Source organism: Melanostigma gelatinosum (genome assembly GCF_949748355.1).
Source record: "Melanostigma gelatinosum genome assembly, chromosome: 5".
NCBI lineage: Eukaryota > Metazoa > Chordata > Actinopteri > Perciformes > Zoarcidae > Melanostigma > Melanostigma gelatinosum.
The window spans coordinates 24,174,341-24,183,267 of record NC_136638.1 but is presented as its reverse complement, the minus strand read 5'-3'; positions in this window follow the sequence as shown (position 1 = coordinate 24,183,267).

The window sequence follows — 8,927 nt, the reverse complement described above, 5'->3', positions numbered from 1 at the left end:
CAGCATATTTCCCTTGTGATGACACTATTTGTATCTTGCCACATGTTTATTTGAAGAAGAAGTCTGCACAATCACTGAGCTACATCGCAAAAGAGTGGACGCTGGGGTTATGTGAAGTTTTCATAGAGTAGAGCATGACTGTACAGCCAGAATAATCAGGCAGTTGCTTGATGTGTCTGACTGATCTTATGTTGACAGTATACATCAAAAACTGATGAAAGCTGAAAGTCCAAATAGTGTAGCTGTGTCTCAATTCAGAGGCTGGTTCTTCCAAAGGATGTTCTCCCCAAAGGTTGGTCTCTCAGGAGATTAAAAGTCCAGTCTGAGCCTGCACCTCTTTCCAAAATGAGAACAAGAGACCAAAACTAATTGGACATTCAGGCAGCGGTCCTCATCAACTCGTGAAGTAAAAAGTTGATTACCAAGCAGTTGCTCTCAAATGAACAGAGAGTGTACCATTGGCTAATCGGGATAATGATGATTATAATGATTTAAAAAATAGATGAAGCCGATGAGATAAAAAAACATACTTGCAAGAGCACATATAATGCGATATATCTATGACAAGAATAACCTCAAGTCCAAAAAGTAACTTTTACTGTGACTTAGTAAAAGTTTTTGATTAGCCTCAGACACAGTGTCAAAATAAGAAATGTAAGTTCTGAAAGGTTTTATTTTCTATAAAGGACTGCAGGAAACAGAAGATGACCCCTTTTGTAATGGAATATACTGTAGCCCAAATGTATCATGATTGATTACTTTATTTGTCTGTATGATATAAATAAGGTATACGATCAATACAGAAGCCCAGAAAAGTCTAACGGGCTCACAGATGTTCTTTTTTTCACTGTGCATGTGGCAAAAGTGAGTCCTGTGAGAAAGTATGCTCCACTCCTTGTTTTCCCTGCTGGGTTCTGTTCATAAAAAATATCTGCTGTCCATTGTAGATCTTATTGGCCGATCAACGAGCGAACCAATGATGAATGCAAACCTTTAGATTTCATGGTTTGGGTTTTGATTACAAGTCACACATCAAACTGAATTTCCTTGGAGAGACGTTTTAGCACACAGTCGTCAGTTAAGTGTCATCTTTTAATAAGTTGAGCGTATAAATCAATGTTCCATCAGTCCTTTCTTCATCGCCTTCAATTTACCTCCTGGTAAGAAGCAGTTGATCGTCACCTAGTGAAGGAAACGGTGAAAAGTTTTGGCGTACTCTCCAAGTCGCACCATATGGCACTGCCTTGACACTACATACCTCCTGCTGGGTCTGGAATTTTCTTTTTAAGTTCCTGGAATAACATATCCCAAACGGAGGAGGCAACGTGTCCCTCAGAACAGAAAACTTGATAGAATTGGATGATCTCATTTCTTGCCAAACAAGAACAAAGCGTAGGCCAGGCGGAGGGAACTAACGATATAGTCTAACCTTGAGACGTGGACGCCAGCGTGCCCTCTTTTACATTATTCATATGAAAAATACAATTTTCACTTATATTTTATTCATTGGTTTTTCCTTAAACAATGGGAAGTCCTAGTGCGGTTTTGACAGGGGTGGCTGACGGTGAGAAAATGGATGAGAGAGAGAGTATTATTACTTTCACCAGTGTTATTGATCGAAATTAAAGAACAGCTGTTAAAAAAAACAGCTTTTTAATAATAACTTCATCAGTCACCGATGTCCTTTCAAGTTGTTTCATAACAGTCTCAGAGGGTATACGCAATGTCAATACAGGTGAGTGCGATGGCGTCTCAAAAGATGCGTGGATATCCAAACCACAACACCACTGTGTGTGATCGCTGGTGGACAATGTCCTCTTCCTGATGGACGGCTGCTGACAGACTGTTGTTGCAATGTACAGTAGGGGGTTTAAATTATAGCTTAGGTGATACTGGATTATTAAGGCCGTTACCAATTCAAGAGTTCAGTAATTATATATCAGCTGATGTAACTTTTTATACAAACAAAACAGGACATTTTGATTGTTTTACATCTCACCACTGCTCTTTGGTGGACAACCTATCAAGACACTTTCTATATGACCAAAAACATACCTTTGGCATTTTTGTACATGCACGGATATTGTTCCCAATGAATCCAATAGCAACCCTGTTTCCCCTGAGTTGTCTCATTGACTTAATATTTAAACTTTATGCATCTTACAGCCAAGAGAAGAGACCCGGTAGAAAACTTGGTATCAGTAGAGACGAAAGGGTTATCTTGGTTCTTGGGCCATGTTTAGGCCCAGGGAGATATCGTAGATAGGTTGGTTTGTCAAAATAAATGGTGTTTATGTATAAATTGAAAGTTAGTTGTTTATTATTTTGAAAGATAGGAAATGGGTTCTTTAGAAATAAAGTAATCTTATGGCTGAGATTTTTTCTTTCAACAATTCTTTCTGTTTCGTTGTTAACAAGTTGGGCCCACAATGTCAGCTTAGGAATCTGCTAAATTGTGTCATTCATCATGATATTAAACTTTATCTTCTTGCTGATGTTGTAGATGCTGTGAACGAACAGTTAATTAATGCATTTAGTTGAGGGAATTCCATCCCGGCATTTTTTTTGTCAAGTGTTTAAGTGTTTTTTGACAATTTAGCAAATCAGCATTTTTCAATTCATCCTATGAATGCAGAAACACAAAAAACACAAAAAAAATCCACTGCCATCCCAAGAGTTCTTCTACTTTATCTTGAATGCCAGCAAAGTCAATTCTCTCTTTTTGTAAGTTTCTCCATGGTTTCCAAAACAGATGGTTTACCGGTTTGTCCAGAGACCTGTCTTTGTAACAAAGTTGCAAAGGGAAAAGTTCAAATGGCACCATTGACCGGTCTGTTGAAAGATTAGTTGACTTTCAAAGGCAATAAATGGGGTAAAATGCCAACGAGGTACGCTGCGATACCAGCTGTCAGCCACAAGAACAAGAAAAGAAATCTCAGTTGATGGCTGGCACTGGACGAAGTACTCCACAGAATAGATCGATCAAACAACATCAGTTTATAAAGTACTCCCACCTGAAAAGTACTTTTCATGAAGTCACAAAGAATACTGGAAGAATTGTCCATAAATTTCCCTTTTTTAAAGCAAAGCCAAGGAATCCCAATTACCTAGCTAATTGCTAACATATTTGACACACCTTCTCTCACATGTTTATTGGCTAACTGTTTGAGTGACTTGTCACTTCAATATTTATAATGCTGGCATTCATCTTCCCTTGTGTTCCAAACCTTCCCTTTTGTTTCAAGGTATGGCTGTATAACCTATATGATATATTCATACATTTTGGTTCAATACACAACATAAAACTTACAATAAAGCAAACATTGAGAGGCTTAATGATTACAGGACTTGATATTTCAGCTGAATGGGCGTGCTTTAAGTGGGATGATGGCTGCTGCTGTTCTCGCTTTCTTTTGGATACTGACGGTGTGCATTGTTGTTACATACATACACACTCATTTGGTAAATAACTTGTTTTTCCCGCCATTGTTGCATGTTCAAAAAAACGAATGATGATAAAAGAAAAAAATTATCACAAACTAGGTGAAGAGGAAGTGATTAACTGTATTTTGAACTGCAAAAATCTTTTGTCTCAGAAATGTTTCAGGGACGAAAACAAAAGCACCCCCCTGGCTAGTTTTAGTGCAGGGGCTGTCTTCTCATTATGCTCATGTTTCCAGGCAGCTCTGAGATGAGTCACACCAACGCCTACGTTGCATATCACTGTATGTAAAATCACTCTTGTCAACACTGTCCTATACAGACATTTGTATACTATACACATCATGTTAAAATGTCAGTCATTCAGTAACAATTCCTCATTTGAGCCAATCCGTTGTACAAACCATACAGTGTTTTTGAAACATCCAGTCATGTCAACGCTTGAGGTCATGTTAGTAAATCTGCATGGTCAGTCAGCCATCTACAGAGGCTTCAGGAGCTTAGATACAGCTGGACTCTTTGTGATGGAAAGTTTGAGTCTTCTGCACACTAGGATTTGAGGCCATCCAGTGTTTGCTTCTTCATTTAGTTGAATCGTGCTGAACAGACTGTCAGACATGCCGGATTAAAGATAAATCCATGCATGCACTTCTAAAGAACAGTCAGACTTCTAGCTAACAGAGAGACGCTGGCCAGTGAGATGTCATCTACACTGTGGCCTGCAGCTCCAGGGGGAGAAATAGGCAAGTTTACGAGTGTGCTTTACAATGTAATAATACAACCCTGTTTGTCGGTGGATGAATTCTTGGGAGACATTTTCAACCTGCTGTACGTTCTCTTTTCTCCAACAAAAGTTAAATGACTGAAGAGCATGTTTCTGTGTGTGCAGCGGGGCGCAGTGTGCTCTGCTATATCTGCTTTCAAGTTTAGTTTTAAGATAATGGTGGCATAAAAATACTTTCAAGCTTTTATGCGCTATGCCAATATTTCCCGAGCTGCAAACCTTGGAGCTCTTCCCTTTTCACACGATACAGTATTCTTGTTGCCTGATATATATATATATATATATATATATATATATATATATATATATATATATATATATATATATATATATATATATATATATATATATATATATTAGCATTGCGTCGTCAATATTTGCTAGCATTTGGACTCTGTATTGGCAAGAATTTGGCGATACGATACATATCACGATGCAGGGGTTACCATTCAATATATTGCAATACTGTACGCAAGGCAGTATATTGTTTTGTTATATTGTTCATTATTTTATGCAATCAGGACATTGGAAACTACATTTGCTTTTATCACAGTAAACTATTCATTTGAAATCAATTAAATGTTTGAGACTCCATACAGTATCACTGGACATAATATCGCGATACTCCAGTGTATCGATATTTGACCGTATGGCACACACACCAGACATATTCATCTCTGACCTATATTAGTGTGAAAAAATGGCCCACTGACAATTTATCTTCCTTTTTTAATGTAAGCAACATTTATCTTGAGACAATAAAAGAAAAACTATTATTTTGACCTGCTCACTGTGTACGCCCTTCTTTCACTGTACTCTCTAGTACTAAGGTATAATGTACTCCTCTGTGTGCTGCAGTTTCATGATAAATTATGCAATAAGTTGCAGCTTATTGGCCCAATGTATGAAAAGTGGCAACAGGAAATTAAGTATTCCTCTTAATTTTATTTGTTTCACCTAAAGGAGATTCCTCTCCTCGGGAATCAATTTAAATAAAGTTGAACAAAGACACACACACCAATGAAAAATTGTACTTTGGGATTCATTTAAAGAAATACATTAAAGGTCCCTTTGCGAAGTTACACCTGCAGCAAAGCTCCTTAATAATTCTATTACGTGCATCTTCTGTGCTGCTCTTCACTCTTCACTGCTCTGCTTTTGTTCTCACAACTGATACATTTAAACACCTCGGTAGAGGATTTAGATGCACTCCACACACTGCGGGTCCATTAAAGTCACTCTGCTGGGAGGGGAAGGCGCTGTTTCGACAAAGGGAAGTGACAGAACAGTGCTCATCAGTAGCTTTAGTGATCCAGCGAAGTCAATCACAATGTAATTGTGCCTCTGATCCAGGGGATGGGGCTGAAGCATTAACTACACTGTGCTGTTCGGCTATTCTACTTATGACACAGTGTGTCTGATGATGAAGCTGCAGTCTTCCACTCGCATGACTCTCGCATGATTGTAAATTGAATTGCGGCTCACACTGAGGCAGCAATAGGTTCTTTCAATCAGATTTACAAGTGGCTAAGGTGACGGCCTGCTGATGTGTCTGAGGTGTTTGAATTGTAAAGCCAGCATAACAGCATTTAATAGCCGAAATAAAATGGATGTTGGACTATTCTCCTGAAAATACAATGCTGCCCACATGGGAAACTGCAGGATTCTTCCAGTACACTCGCTTAAACCACTGCATAAACCTGATCCCTAAGCATCGTGGAAATATGTTTTAGAGGGGTTTGAGATGTCTTTAGAGGAGGAAACGTCTTGGTAAATGTATCACAAAAACCACAGGTATTACTCCGGAGAGTTGCATTCCTCTTCACGCATAAGAGAGCAAGAAGAGGCATTTTTCCCAGCATTGGCAATGGCACGCCTGTCTTTTCTTTCTTTTTTTCGCTCTCTATTCCCTGCTGCCTGAGAAGTCCTGATAAGACACACAGGTGTCTGGGGAGGAGTATAACCTCAGCATGCTGAGGTGGGATCCAGATGTTTGATAGTGACTGATTAACTGTTTTTATTTTTTTATTTCATTCTTTTAACTCCCTGATGTTGCTGAGGAACATTGTGATGGTGGGGCCATTCCAGTTTTTCTGCCAAGCCACTGTGATAGATGGTAGGGATTAAATTATTTCTGACATTGTGTTCCTGGCAGACATGTAATTTGTTCTCAAGCTCGGCTACTGTGGGGCCATTCGAGTGGCAGAGCTATATCGAGAACTTTTTCTTTCTGTTGCAGAAAATCTATTCAGATTTGTTCGTTTTAAACCTGTGAACACTGCAATCTAGAATACTCTAGAATACTAGATCCCAGCAAAATATCCATCAACGACTTTTGACTTAAATGTCCTCATTCCCTCAGTCCAACAGCCCGACATTCTTTGAAATAGGTGAATTAAATGTTGTTGTTTTTGCTAATGTACTTAAAGGAACTATTTTGTATCTGCTTTCTAGATGCATGCAGAACTCCAAATATGAGTTGATACCTCAAAATATGACCACAAATAGATATAATGTGCTGTGAAGTTCAGTGAAAGTTTCATTCTAATGAAGATTAATTGGCTGTATAGAATGAGATGGGCATGCATTTACAGTAAAGGTGAGGTATAGGGATGTCGAATTACTTTCAATGTTTTCGCCAAGATACATTTCGATCAAACTAAAACGAAAAGGCTGGCGAGACTCTTGGTTTTTCTGTGTTAATCTGTCTCTTAATACGTTCTGACTTCAGCCCCAAGACCATTAATTCTTACTGAAGTCGTAAAACGGGTCACAAATATACACTTCAATTTTTTTAAGGAGGCTAAATAATTTTCTAAAACAGCTGTGCTTTATAGGGTTGAACAAACGTTAATCAAATGGGAGTAAATAGGGCATTTGTTGTTGGGGACATTTGCTGCACTAGTGAGCATTAAAGGCAGAAGGCTGGTGATTGTGGGAGTGTCTGAACATGAAGTGGTCATGGTATTGAAGAAACGCATCACTCAGTCAGCCCTGGCTTGTTAATGTGTTTCTGTTTAAAGGTTTATGGCACAGAGGAATCAGCTACATACAGAGTTTGGATACACAGACAAAATGTAGCCGCATCAATCGGTTATCGGTTTTGGTCTTTTCATATTTCAATTGAATCTCGTCGTACAACTCTGCAAAATACAATGCTCCGCCTTGTAATAACAACCCTGATGAAGGAAAAGTAGCTGCAAACGTTTGAGGACCAAACCATTCTGGTATATTCGAGGGTTGTTTGTGATTAGTGTCATTGTGATGGACTTGTATTGAAGCACGACACGACCCTGCACTTTGCTGTGCATGCATTCTCAATATTGAGACATTGTTTAGGAAGATGAGTTCTAACCGAGTTGAAGATGAATACATATGTTCATCGACCGTCCTCAGTATTACTCTTCAACATGTGAGTCTGACATCAGCCTTCACCTCTCTGTAGTCCTCCATGTAATCCTTTTGTGTTTGTGAAACTTAAGACGTTATTACTCGATGAGTTTGGGGTCAAGGGCCTTCGTCTGACTTTGTATCAGTGTTTTTGTGTCCTAAAGAAGTAACTGGTGGAAGCCCTCAGTCACTTCTCACAGAGGGAATACAGCCTCCCATTAGGGATTGAGGCAACTACCTTATTAATTAGCCTTTGCAGCTTTAGGCCAACCTGCTAACCCATTTAATGAGTAAATAATTGCTTCTTAGGTCTTATGTCATCATGTCTTTTATTAATATGGGACGTTATCTCAAAATTACTCTTGAACCCTCGGAGTGCCAAAAACTAATTTAGAGCAGAGGAGAATTTGGCCCAAAGATCTTTCTTTGGGCCATGAATCTGAGAGGATTGGTTACAAAATAAGATAAATTCCTATTTGATTCCTGAAGGATTTTAAGAATTGTCGAAAGACTTTTTGACAAGGGATTCTTATCAAATAATTGGAAAAGTACATCCAATTTAAATATCTTTCTAGAACTTGCACAAACAGATACATGAAACGGTTGGCTCCCTTTCAGTTGTTTGGTTATTCCTTTTACCTTACTTTGTTTTCACTTTCAAACTTCCACACCACTGAGACGAATCATTCTTTAGTTTTACTGAAAACAGATTCATAATAATCATACGAATAACAATGACCATACAAAGTACGCTAAGTCACTTGCAGAGTGATGAATAGATCCATTATCAGCCCCCATTGTCAAACTATCAGCGGCAGCGGAGAGAAACTGGTAATTCTAGTAACTGGTATCATTTTACATGTTGAATTAACTTTGAACAATTCTCTGAGGCCTCAGTGGGTCTCTGCTCAGCGAGTAATTGCCATCCTTCTTTCCACTGCAAATCAATAACTTGTCTTTCTTGGTCTACAGCCAACATGTGATTGATATATTACAAATCAATGAGTGTTTTTAAGGAGTTGATATCCTACACTGCCATGATGTGATGTCATCCATTCTTTGTGTCAGCAGTGGACTGTGTTCCTCTGCCGTTAATCATGTCATGAAATGGATATGTAATGTCTTTCAAGTAGATTGTGTCGTCGCTAACTGAGTTCCCTTCTTAGAAGATTGGTAATCATTTGGGTGACTGTCAATATACAGGCAAGGTTTAGTGTGGGAAGTTTGACTTTTTTTAAGAAAGCTGAAACATACAATACTTAATTTCATATATAAATCACGTGAATCAGATTGGCCTATTGACAGTTCAGGG